We start from the raw sequence: 14,545 nt of genomic DNA on the forward strand, positions 1-14,545 counted from the left end.
GACATCCTCAACTAGTAAAACCCTATCCAGAATGAGTGAAAATGCAGTTTTATCATCCGATTCAGATGCTACTTTGGGAGTTAGAGAGTATTTCAGTGAGGGCTTTTCAATGTTCTCAACAACAACGGGCTTCTGGATCTTAGGTGCCATTTCAAATTTTGGATAATCACTTAACAAAATATCCTTAGGGTTTGAAAACTTTTAAACGGCAGACGCTTTCCACTTAACAAATGTAAAACAGATATTCACAACTGATATGATCAGTAAACTAGTTTGACAATGCGTTGTGATTGATGTAAATACCTTGAATTTCGCTTCGGAGGAGGTTTGATCGCCTTTGAATCGCTTTGCTCTGCTTTCTTGAAAACTTGGTAAGTGTAAAATGACCACGCAAAAGCTTTAAGTACACAATATACCTTATCGGGCTTCGTGCAATTAGGTCAGAAAACATTAAATGCACTCGATACCACTTCTTTTTATGCTTTTACCAAGTAGCCAGACTTCTTGTATTTACCGACTAGACAGGCTTCCAAAAGACTTGATAAAATTTCAAATTTCCTAATGCTTCTTTAGCTATGCAGATTTTTAATTAAGTACATGATAAAATAGGAACTGTTAAGATTTAACCTTGAGAGAATGCAGTCCCTTCATACCTTTACCGATTAATTTGGAATAGGTGCACCTAACTCGGTAGATAAGGTGCTTTCTTCATTTAACACAATTTCCTTCTTTCTCCAAATCATCTGTAATTTGCCTTTTATTTCTTCAGTGTCTCCTCTAGGTTGATCTCTGCAATCTCTAGCCAAGTGTCCAACTTTGTGACAATGAAAACATGCCATACCTGGATTTCTCCATGATCTTCGGTTGTTCATTCCAAATCTTATAAAGCAATTGGCACTTATATGTCCATATCTTCCACAGCATTCACACCATATCCTTGTATTGTAATCCCATGGTACTGCATAATACTGTCGGTTAGGATCTGTGTGAGTTCGGTAGCCTCTAGTATTTGCTCGGTGTGCAGACCACATATAGTTCTTTTGCTTAAACCAACACTTCTTGGTACTATGTCCATATCTATTGCAGTTTTTATAAAACCCTTTGAATTTTGCCTTCTAATAATTGTTAATAGACTTTGTCCTACATTGATTAGATGTGTGACCATATTTATTGCAATTGTTACAATAACCATTAGACTTAATAACATTCGGTTGCTTACCTTTTTTGATTTGGCACAAGTTGGCAGTATGACCTTGATTTCCACAGTAGTTGCAAATAGGTTTCTTTCCTTTGATGTTCTTCTTGTTTCCAACATGCTTTGATGATTCTCCTCTCTCGGTAGTGTGGATTCCCTTCTCGGTAGTGTCTTTTCCTTTGTAACCAAGTCCTCCATCTTTGTTGGGTCTCCTTGTATTCAGTTGCTCATCCAACATCTTTGATGCTTCATAACTCTTCTTCAGTGTTTCTTTGGATTTCTTCTCTATTTCAAGTTCATCAGTCAATCTTGATAATTCAAGTTTCAATGCTTGATTCTCATTATCCTTCAGATTTGCTTCATGATGTGCATAACCCAATTGATCTGACAGATTTTGTTGAATCCCAGTCAACCTTGTGATTTCATCATTGTTTTCAGATACTAATTCTTCAAGCTATTGTTTTTCTCTTTCTAGATCTCTTACTTTATCCTCGGTTGTCCTCAATGCATCTAGATTTTCAGTCATCTGTGTGCTGAAATGCTCATGTTCTCTTTTCATTTCTTTTAGTTATTCAATCAGCGCTTTGTTTTTTTCTTTTAGTTCTCCAATCATCTCTTCAGTCTCTTCAGATATACTGTTCTCAGATGATGTTTCAATCTGTTCCACCAGCTCTTGAGAGTCCTGCAAATCATCAGACAATCTTCTTCTAACGTTCAATGATTTTTGCATTTGTCTTTGCATGTCTGCAATCACTTGATTAGCATGATCCAACTCTTCTTGCAAATACACAATTCTCCGAGATTGTTTATAGCCTTCCATTGATAAGATCTTTTTCTTTAGGTTGTTAAACCCTTTTCCAAGATTGAAGCTCTGATACCAATTGTTAGGCCCAATATGGAAAACTAATGTACTGAGAGGGGAGGGGTGAATCAATACTTCAAATCCCTTCTTCAACAATAACTTTATTGTTATGCATAAACCAAAAACTGTTGTAACATAATATAATGCTAAAACAAATAAATAATAATCATACATGATTCACTCCATAACACATATATTTTGGTTACGCAGAAACTCTTGGTTAGAGAGAAAAAATGTGGTGGGGATGGCACCCACAACTTCACTACTGCAATAATAAAGGATGCTTGGTTAGAGCTACATGTTTAGCTATTTTTGATAGCTTACCCTGTTAGGAGTATCAAGATCTTTATATCTACCTTGCTAAAGGATTTTACAACACTTAAACTAAATGTTGCACTTGGTTAAAGGCTTTACAATTTATTGACTTTGTTAGAGTCTTTTACCCTGTTAAAGGTTTCTCTTACAACTCAAAATATTACAATAAAATCTTTACAAATATCTACAACTTTACATCTAAAATGTTATAGCAGATTCTATGTGCTCAAAATGAGATTACCTTGCTTATAGCATACCTCAGTAATCCATAAAGTAACTCGGTAAACCCTTCTGTTTACTCTGTTCCTTGACTGTTCTCTGAAATCCTTCTCGGTGACCTCTGTGTCTCTGACAGTCACAATACTCAGTGCTTCCTTATCTATCACACATATCTTGCTTCATATACCTCTTTTGATCCCAATTCATGCTATATAAATAGATCTCTTATGTCGGTGATCTGGTTCATTGCTTCGATCTTACAAACATGATTTATCAAATGAATAACCATACAAAATATTTCATTGGATAGATGACCTCAAAATCATACACAATCTAGAAGTGCAATTTCCAATGTGATAACAGTTCTTTATTCCTCGATCTTGTAACACATTTACCATGTGTGTCTAGGTTCAATGAATCTGGTAACACATTTCACTCGGTGTGTGTTAACTCAGTATATCATTTTTGCTGCTCGGTAGACACATTAGTGATACTCGGTAGACAGCTCGGTGTATACTAGGCTCTGTGACTACTTTCTTCTATAACCGACTACTCTGTGCTTACCGACTGAATGTTTCGGTAGTAATAACCGACTAAAGTATATAGAATGACTTTGGATATAAAACTAATGGCAACTTAGAATCTATCAACTTATTGGACATAATTCCTCCCGCTATGGCCAAACTTACACATACCTGAAAGATAGCACCTTACCTCCCAATTTATCGAAGAACCAAAAGAGAAACTTTATTCGCCAACACTCCCATTTTACTCTCGTAGCGGATACCTTATTTAAACGAGGTCTAGACGGTACTCTCTTAAGATGTCTCAAACAAGAAGAATCTGAGAAGGCCTTACATGAGGTCCATAATGACATTTGTGGCACTCATTCAAGTGGTCTTACCCTTTCAAAAAAACTGATACACTTGGGCTATTATTGGCCAACTATGGAACGAGATTCTTTTCAGATTGCTAGAACATGCAAACAATGTCAGATCCATGGGAATTTTATTCATGCACCAGCACAAAAACTTCATGCTTTAGCAACATCTTGGCCTTTCTGTCAATGGGGTCTAGATCTGGTAGGAAAGATAAATCCTTCTTCATCTAATGGTCACAAATTCATCCTTGTAGCTACAAAATATTTCACAAAATGGATTGAGGTTGTACCTCTCATAAATATCACAGGAAAACAAATCGTTGCATTTATCTTGAACTACATCATATGTCGCTATGGAATAAAAGTGACTATTATCACTGATAATGGGCGACCATTCAAGAATCAAGATGTACAAGAGCTATGTAAAAAGTTCAAAATCCAACACAGATTCTCCACACCCTATTATCCATAGGGAAATGGGCAGGCAGAGGCATCTAACAAAACTATTCTAAAAATCCTCAAAAAGACAATGAACGATGCTGGAAGAGATTGACATATTCAACTGAACCCTACTCTATTGGCCTACCATACCAGTATCCACACACCAACAGGTGCCACACCTTTCTCTCTTGTATACGGATCAGAAGCCATATTCCCAATTGAAGTAGAGATACCCTCTCTACGTGTGTCACTAAAAGGTCTCATCCCAGATGAAGAACAACGAGTATCTAGACTACAAGAGTTAGAACGGATCCATGAACGAAAACAAAATGCCTTTGATCATTTAAAGGTATATTAGCAAAGAATGTGTCGGAGTTATAATCATAAGGTTAAACCACGAGTCTTTCAAGTTGGAGAACTAGTACTAAAGGAAAATCCACGCAACCAAGCAGATCGAGAAAAGAAAGGAAAATTTTAACTAAACTAGTTAGGTCCATTTGTGGTCACAGCAGTATTCGGATCGGGAGCATATCAGCTATCAACACAAGATGGGGATCAGCTCGAAGAAGCCATCAATAGCATGTACCTGAAGAAATTCTATGTCTTAAAAAAATTAGAAAATCAAAAACACTGAAAAATCAAAAAATCAAAAACACTAAAAAATCAAACAAAAAAAAAAGAAAAAAAGAGAAAAAATCAGAAAAAGTGCAATAAAAACAGATGGTGAAAACCTAGCAAACATGCGCTATTTGTCCGCTGGCTCTTCCATCTATTAGATCATACATCTTTCCTCTTGCATTCATCCTCCATCAACGCTATCCATATCCATCATAAGCATTTGTACATACGCAGGCATCACAGCTTCTCTCTCACCATGGTTTGGATCATTGGGTATATCACAATGAATTTGTTTCTAGGCTTGGGGCAAAATCCTGCACTTAGCTGGGGGCAAAACTCTTGATCATTTTGAGCTTAACCAAACAAGTAGAACAATAGTTAGACAACTCTTATCAAGCGAAAACTGAGATACATCCAACATTGAACACGAGATCAAACTATCAACTATCAAGCTATCACAAAATCAGTCTAAAGCACATCACACACTTTTCAGTGGATGATATATTTTTGGATAATGATTTTAACATGATTGTTTAAATTTTCTATATTGATTTTTGCTATCATGATTTCTGAGTGACTCCAAGATGTCTTTGACTAGAGGAACAAGGAAGGAACATGATATTTTTCTTGTCTGCTGTCTAAAATTTAATCATTAACATGTGCAAATATGTCTCAAGACATAATCATCAGAGCATCATTGAAGACATTTCCGATTTGCGTATTGAAATGATTAATACTAACTATTTTACGCAAGCAACACTCAAGTCATCTCGGTTCAATTATACCTCGATGCTTGTGCTAACTTGCTATTTCAAAATCCAGGAAAGAAGTGCTCAGGTCATCATGGTTTAATTATACCATCGATGTTTGCACTCACTTCCCACATTTTAAAAAGCTCAATGATGACAAAAACGCAATAATCCAGTGACTGGTTCGATCGTAGATTTACATTTCATTTGCATTTAGCTTGCATTGAATTCTTTCATGGGATCCTACATGTTCCTTTTATCCAAGGTTAAATCTATCGTAGGAATCATCAAGGTATCATCACAAGTGTATACACAATTAGACTAATGACTCATATCTCTCTAGATATTATCGACCCAACAAAAATCTTATGCTACCCTCTCATCAAAACCAACATCAGCATATCTAAATCTTTTTGCAACTTGAAATCAACAAACTATCAGTTCTTTATCCAATCAATCTTATCAACCTTATCAATCAATCACATCTAAATCGATTTTCTCATGTCTTATACAGGATGTATCTTTCCTGAAACCAGACGTTCTGATCATTTCTTATACAAGATATATCATTCCTGAAACCAGACGCTTTGATCATCTTTGTCTTATACAGGAGGTGTCATTCCTAAAACCAGACTGAATCTTGATCTTATCAATCTAACCAATCAAGCTTTATCAATCATCAAGAACCACATCACCGAAATCGAAGAACTCGCATTTTCATCAAACACAGTTGCAGAAATCAAATCATTTCTAATCGGGATATCAATTTCGCAAAAATCCAAAAACTCCAAAGATCAATTATCTCAATTAATCTCCCGAGGGGGCATCATCGTATCGCAATTTATCAATCAAGAGCTGGGGCATCCTATCAAACCAATATCAGCATGAAAAGGAAATTATTCTTTGAATCAACGCATCATCACACCTCGCTTCAAAGAGGGGAAAAATGTATACACCTAAAAATGGTCTGAAGATAATTAATTAAACAATCAATTATTTAATTAATCCCCCTTCCTAATTTAATTGAATTCACTAGGCAATTTGATTAAATTTTCCCTTTCCTCTACTTATTAATAAATCTAAGGATTTATTTAATAGGTTCATTTCATAATCCCCTTTAATTAATTAATTCCCCCCATCAAATTCATTTCTTCTAAATCCCCTAATTAATTAAAACAAATCAAATTCATGAGTTGTTGAAATTAATTAGCCTTTTCCTATTATTTGAATTTTTAAATTCAAATTCTCCTAACTTCTAACCACCTAACCTAACCCATTCCATTTACCCCCATGTTCCCTTTCCTTGAACACTTTTCCCTCTCATGAGCCAAGCTTTGTGACACTTGTCACTAAGTGTTCCCTTTCATCTAACCTCTTCTAGAAGCTTCTTGACACTTGCCACCATGGAGATGACAATGTTCCCTTTCATCCAACCCCTTCTCCTACCTACCACCAATTGTCTCCTTTCATCCAACCTCTTCTCAACCCACCTCCAATTTAACCATTGATATCTTCAGATCAAATCTCGACCGTTGATTCATGTCACATCACCCCTAGCCTTGGAAAATCCTATAAATAGACCTCATTTTGGAGCACAAAGGGTCCCAATTCATATCATTTTTTGCATCCATCATATTCATCCCATCTCATTTGCATTCAAGCATTGTTACTATAGTCATATAGCTTCTAGTTTATCATTTTAGCATTGTTATCATGTTCAATTTTAGCTTAATTGCATCTTCATTCTAGCTTATTTTCTAGAATAATCATGAAATCATGTAAATTAATCATGCTATCATTGCTAGATCATGCATCTTCATCATTTAAATCCTCCATTTAAGTGTAGTCAAGTCACTGGAATTTGCAAGACCAGATCTGAGAGCAAAATGCATACTCACATTTACTAGGAGGCAATAGATCGATTAGCTATGGTTTTATCTTTCGTTGATTAATTTTCTAACCATTTCTTGTAATGATTTATTGAGTGTTGTGTGTCATAGCTGCAGGTATAACAGGTACACTTCACAGACACGACACCAATAATCATCACCAAATGTCTCCTTAGCAGTTCTTGGTTCAATGGTGGAGATCATGCAAGAATTCTCTCTGATTCTTCTTCTTCTGGTTAGTACTCCAGCATCCTTATCTCCAATAATCTGCTCAGGATTGTGATTCAGTCTCACATATCTAGGAATAACATGATCATTATCTTCAGGTTCAACTTCTTCATTGTCATCATCTTCTTCTAAATTTATCTCTTCCGGTTGAACTGGTGCATCAGAATTTGCTTTGCCGGTTTCAAATTTCATAGTTTCTGGTTCCAAAAACAAAATGCAAGGATCTTCATCCTTTTTCTCTGAACTGGTTCCTTTTGAGACTTCAGGAAATTCTTCCACTCGAACATTAGCACTCTCAACAATTCTCTGTGTCTAGATGTTAAAACATTTGTAGGCCTTCCTCTTAGTGGAATAGCCAAGAAATATGCCTTTATCACTCTTAGCCTCAAATTTGCTAATGTAATAACCTCTCTTAATAAAACATTTGCTTCCAAATATCTTAAAATAGCTAACATCAGGTGATCTTCCATACCAATATTCATGAGTCTTTTCCTTACCTCTCTTTACCAGAACCCAGTTCATTGTGTAGACAGTTGTGCTGACAACTTCTCTCCAAAAGGTTTTCTCTACACCTCCTTGTATCAATATTGTCCTAGCAGATTCAACAACTGACTAGTTGTTTCTTTCTATGATGCTATTCTCTTGTGGTGTCCTTAGTGTAGAAAGTTGTCGTTTAATACCATTCTCTTTACAGTACCTAGCGAATTCCTCAGAAGTAAATTCACTGCTTTGATATATCCTCAGACATTTTATCTTCTTACCACTCTCTTTCTCAGCTAAGGCCTTGAATGCCTTGAACTTACCAAAATCTTCAGTCTTATCCTTTAAGAATGTGACCCACATCATCCTTGAGCAATCATCAGTGAGAATCATAAAATATTTGTCACCTTCAATGCTTTCTGTTCTTATTGGTCCACAAAGATCTATATGAACCAAATCTAACAAGTTCTCCACTGAAAAGGATTTTCTTTTGAAAGTTGAAGAAGTCATATTTCCTAACTAACATTCTTTGCAAAGAGCATTAACCGGTTTGTCTAACTGAGGCAAACCTCTCACTGTCTTGGACTTACTCACTTTAACAATGTTATCAAAGTTAATAAGACAAAATATCCTATGCCAAAGCTAGCTATCATCTATTTTAGCAATAAAATAGTTGCTAACTTTAGAATTAAGATGAAATAGGTTACCTTTAGTTTGTTTCCCGGTTGCAATCAATTCACCTTTGTTGTCAAAGATTTTGCACATACCATTTTTAAACTCCAGTGGGTATCCTTTTTCATTGAGTTGTGCCACACTCAAAAGATTGTTCTTTAGTCCTTCAACCCAGTAGACATCATCTGCACTGCCCTTCCCATTAAGAGAAATAACCCCTTTACCTTTAACCATGCGGGGTGAGTCATTGCCAAATCTAACAACACCACCATCAAATTCTTTCAAGGAAAGAAATTCACTCCGATCACCAGTCATATGATGTGAACAACCACTATCAATGATCCAATCATCAGAGCTATCCATCTTGGATACTAATGCCTTATGGTCTGATATCTTTTCCTTAATAGCTACAAACACAATATCTTCACTAGCATCATCATCAGATTCTTCATTTGTGATACCACTATCAATAGCAATAAGACAATCTCTTTCTCCTTTACCCTTATACTTCTTGAATTTATCTCTCTTGTGTTCATTTTCACCATTAAGACAATTAGCCGCTATGTGACCAATCTTGTTGCATGCAAAACATTTTAAAGTTAATTTACCTCTGTATTTACCAGTGCCTCTAGGCAACCGCTTTGCCAACAATGCTTCAAGCTCCACTAAACTGTCTTCATCATCAGCATCTTTGTTGGATCTAGATTCATAACCATGACTAGTATCTCTACTTTTTCTAACATATGGGCTAGAAATAGAAGCTTTAAATATAGACTCAGATTTCTGTACACTACCATCATAACCATTTAATTCAAAATCAGTAAGCTTTCCAATGATGGAGTCAAGAGTTACCTTAGTTTTGTCAATGGACTTCAGCTCCTGAATAGCTACAACTCGAATAGCATAGACTGGTAGCAGAGTTCTCAGTACCTTACTGATTATTGTGGCATCTTCCAATTTCCCTTCTGCACTCTTAATTTCATTGACTATCTCTTTTATCCTTTGACCATACTGTTGGATATTCTCACCTTCAGGCATCCTCATGTCATCAAACTTTCCTCTTAGACTCTCTTCTTTAGCAATCTTAACATGTTCATCACCGCTATGAATCTCTTCAATTTTTTTCCATACTTCATATGCAGTTTCAAGACCATGAACATCTACATATTCAGCATCAGATGGGGAACTGATAATAGCCTCCAATGCTTGATGATTTTCTTGTTGTTATTTCTTATGATCATCAGTTAGAATTCTAGTAGATGCAATATACTTAGTATCTACATGATTCCAATACTAACTTCGCAAACTCTTGATGTAAATATTCATTCTGTCGCTCCATATCCTATAGTTTTCTTTGTTGAACTTCGGACCTTCCTTCTTCATCATGATCTAGCAGATCTTTTTCTCAAGCTGTTAGGCTTAGACCTTAGAGGACCTGAGATGCTCTGATACCAATTGATGGTATGATGAAAGAATAAGTATCTGGTAGATTACCGAGAGGGGGGTTGAATCAGTAAATAGAAAAATTGATACAAACTTCCCAAACTCAAACTCAAACATATAAAGTAAACTTATCAATGAAATACCACTATCAAGATCAATACTCATAAGAATACCGACTGATTATTACAACAACTTAACCATAAACAACATTTAACTTGTAAACATCCAAATGCTTTATCATATGCCAATGCTTTACTTCTCAATGCTTCTGGTTATCATGTCTTATCAGAAATAGTTAATCAAATCAACAATAAGATCATAACCATAAAAACATTCACCACATGACACAAGTATTTATATGTGGAAAACCCAAATAGATAAAAACCACGATGAGATGAGACTCACAAGATAATATCTAAACTCTTCTGAAGTTCGGCCTGTTAGGAGCCAAGCCTGTTAAAGCTTTTACAAAAGTCTTGTTAAGAACTAATCCTGTTAGGAGTCACCCAGTTAAGGGATTGACTACAAATGCCTTGTTAGAAGCAAATACCCTATAAGGAGTAACCTAAGTAGAGGATTTGAAAATCCAATCTAATGGACCACCTTGTTAGAGGATTTAATAAGTAACCAAGCTTGTTAGAGCTTACCGGGTTAGGGGATTTCAATTCTGTTGTAATTGTTAGAAAACAATAGGAGTTTATTGATCTATCTAAATAGCACTACATTTGCTTGATCAGATCCATTTAAGCTTCTATCTTCCTTTACTCAAACTGCAGACTCATTCTCCGATTCGGCAACCACACACTCAACTGATTTTTGCTAACTCTTGCCAACACTAAACAAAACAACTTCATCGACCTTAATACAAATCAATTAGGCCAGTAACACAACAAAAATCTAATCCTCTCATCGATATTACAAACAAGTCGGTACAAGCATGACCGTTGGATTTCATAGCAATCTCTACACATCAATCAAGAAAACCTCAACCGCTCCTTGCTTACCGCTTCATCAAGCTCAGTAACTCATCACACGCTTTGCATTAGATGCAATACACTTTGCTCATTCCCTAGACAAACAATCAAACGCACCAAAACATTTTGAACTTGTCTTCATACAATGACTTTACGTGTCACCATCATTACCGCTCAACATCAGATCATAAACCAACATAATCAATTCAACAACCTTAATCAATTAGGGTTTAACAAAAACAACTAGTAGGGTTTACCCGTTACATAACATAGAAAAGGTTTAACCTTTTACTCCTATTACCAATTCAACTCACAAACTTACATACCGGTTTACAATAACCTTCACAAAACTCTTCCTACCAGTGATAAGACAATATCAAAAATAACGACAATATCAGCAATATCATTACTGATTCAATTGACATCAATGACAACATAACATATCATTAATGCAATCTTCATGCAAATGCCAACAGTTAGATGGTTACTTAGCAACTAAAAATATTATAGGTAGACCAACAAACTAATAAATATTACAAATATATACATACAACTAAGGAGTCGAAATAATGAATTGTTTTCATCATCTTAGATGCTACTTGATGCATAACATTAATCAATACTGAAAATACAAACAAATTTGTTAATTATTAAAGCTAACTATGTAATGAATCAATTATCGAATTTGGAATTCAAAATTAGGCCACACGACTATTAGCTTATTGTTTAGCTAGTTTAACTATATTAATTGTATTATATTATACCTTATAAATAATGTCTTAAAAACACACCTTAAACAATTATAAACAAATATTAGTTTATTGTCCATACAATTGTGTATAATTAGAATATAAATTATAAATGGTTGTTGTTTTGACACATTACCTATACACGTTTATAATCAATTTTACAAATATTATATTAATGACCATTTTGCCTTGCATATTTAACTCTTATCAAGCATTTACAATTAATTCCTATGGCTAAATTAAATTTACAAATGACAAAATATAAATTTTAATTTAATTAATGAAAGCTTAATTTTGACAATTACAATTTTAATATCTATATGATAATGTCTCCAAGATATCATCAATGTGCTTATCTTTATTAGATTTTTTTCTGAAGCAAACACACACTTACAAAACAATATCTCTACACATTTTTTACATAGATTTTTCAAAATATAGATATGCTAGTTTAACTAATGGCATGTCTTTATTTAGAATCACAAATTTATTACCTTTAATTACAAACTAACAAATTACTATTGCTCACTTTAATACAAAATCTACTTCAGAAAAGAAGTATGCACTTATTTTCAAAAATATGAAAAAAATTTACAATTTTGTTTATCTCTTTACTATTAACAGAGTTTAATTAATCACTAGTTTGAATAAAATATCCACCCAAAATGATAGATATACATTGCTATTCTAATTCTTTATTTCCGTTTCACAGAGAGAGAAAAAGTAGAAAAATCAATGGCAAACTTGTGTTACATTTCATAAACAGCAAAATTATAGGAGGGCATATCAGAGAGAATGCGGATTGGATTTGAAGAAAAGGGATAAACATTCAACCTTCACAAGTGTTGCACAGCAGCATAATAATTATTACATCTTCAGGTTTTCTCTAATGGATGCTTGGGTGAGTCAAAGATATTCTATAATTATTATTAATTTGGTGTTCTACATGCTGAATGTTGTTATTTTTCCTTTTGCAGAAGCAAAGATTCCCATAAAATGGATCCCCAAAGACACGTAACATTTATGAAGAGGAAGAGAGGATTGAGAAAGAAGGTTGAGGAGGTGAGTATTCTGTGTGGAGTGGAAGGTTGCATGGTATGCTTTGGGCCTCAGACATCTCATGATCAACATCCTGATGTATGGCTCTAGAGGTCATTGACAGATATACAAGGCTTTCTAAAGAAGACCAAGACAAGAAGAAACTCGATAACTCCACTTTCCTAGAAAACTTAGGTCTGAATTAAATATGAGAAGGAAGGAAAGCAAAGATCTTGAGATGGACATCATGTATCCTTGTTGGGATAACTGCTTGAACGAACTCAGTGTTGAAAACCTCAGAGATTTTTTGGAGTACATAGATGTCAAGCCTGAAGCTGTACAGGAGAGAATAAATTTTCTTACAAGGCAAGAGCATGAGACTTGTCATGCTGCTGTTGCTGGAAATGGATCAGCCATTATGTCATCCTTCAAACTCCCACATAATGCTTCACAATCTATTGTTGTCCATGCCCTATCAGAGCCAAGAAAGTTTAAGCTTAACAGCAGGTCATGTCCAGCCCTATCTAACCCTAGAAGAGCAGCAGTGCTACAAGAACAATTTCGGGGCAACTTCTGCCAAGGGAAATCCCATCATTTTCACAGCTGTGATGGACTCTCAGCATACTAACTACAATACAAACAAAGATAAGGTGGAGATAGCTGGCATGGATAATATCCAGCATGATAGAATTCTAGTTGAGAGCGCTCATCTACTGACAAGAAAGAACTTCCCTTTTATCTCTGATCATCATATCCACTCAGGCCACTGGACACCCTGCTGTACTGCGTATTGTCCTTGCCCAGAACATCACCATAGTAATATGGGTTCTTCATGTGGGTCGCAAGAGTTGCAAGCTACTGCCGAGCTTCAGCGGATGGTACATAGCTTGATGGATGGACAGAACATTCATCAGAAGCACCTTGGAGGTGAGAGAATTTTCCTTTGGGAGACTTCATCTTATAATTTTGTTTTCCTTCATTCAACTGTTTTGATTGTTGTGCTAACTTTCAAAATGGGATTATGATTTAAGGGTTTTGAATAGATTTCAGGGAATCTAGGGCTTAAAGAGAAAGGAAATGTTTAAAAAATTGCAAAATCTTTTATGAAATTGTTTTTTTAATAAAAAAAAATTTCTGCAATATTTGGAAAAATTTTGGATGCTCAGTGAGGTGATATTTCATTGTGAAGTGCCAACATTCATATAGTAGTTAAGACCATACTACATGGAACTCTGAGATAATATATCAGTTAGAGGTCAAAATTGTTTCCCTTTCTATTTTCCAAATTTTAGTATGATTCGAAACATTAATGATGAAAAATATTACACAGTACAAACTAGACAAGAAAAATACAAATATTATAGACTGGAAATTATGTCTTTAATCTTTCAGGGTTATAATGTAAATTATGTAATCAATGATCAATGTTTGAAAGACATGGAAAATAAATAAAATTGAAATCCATGGTCGTCCATTTAAAACTAGGGTTATGACTATTTGTCTTTGCTTCGATACATTGAATTTCACAAATTGAGATTGTAGCAAAATACACTATGATAATTGAAATATATTGTACAATTTTAAACACTGTATACTGTTGTTAATACTTAATTATCACTATGCTCATAATTCGAAAAGTTCTCACAACAGGTTTCAACCGGTACTTTGTTCATTTAGATTTTTTTGCAGTTTGAGTTTTATATGTTAAAAGAATTAAAGCAGACATAATTAGTATCAGCAACAAGCTAGAATGAGTAAGAGTTGAAAAGCCAGTCTATCTGTGAGAATAAAAT

The 14,545-nt window shown here is 34.8% G+C and overlaps 1 pseudogene; it reads left to right on the forward strand.

Moving 5' to 3' along the window:
* The first annotated feature begins 12,660 nt into the window (after positions 1-12,660).
* Positions 12,661-13,777, forward strand: LOC131065682 (agamous-like MADS-box protein AGL80; annotated as a pseudogene).
* The last annotated feature ends 768 nt before the right edge of the window (positions 13,778-14,545 follow it).

The sequence above is a fragment of the Cryptomeria japonica genome, chromosome 7 (assembly GCF_030272615.1).
Source record: "Cryptomeria japonica chromosome 7, Sugi_1.0, whole genome shotgun sequence".
Classification (NCBI taxonomy): Eukaryota; Viridiplantae; Streptophyta; class Pinopsida; order Cupressales; family Cupressaceae; genus Cryptomeria; species Cryptomeria japonica.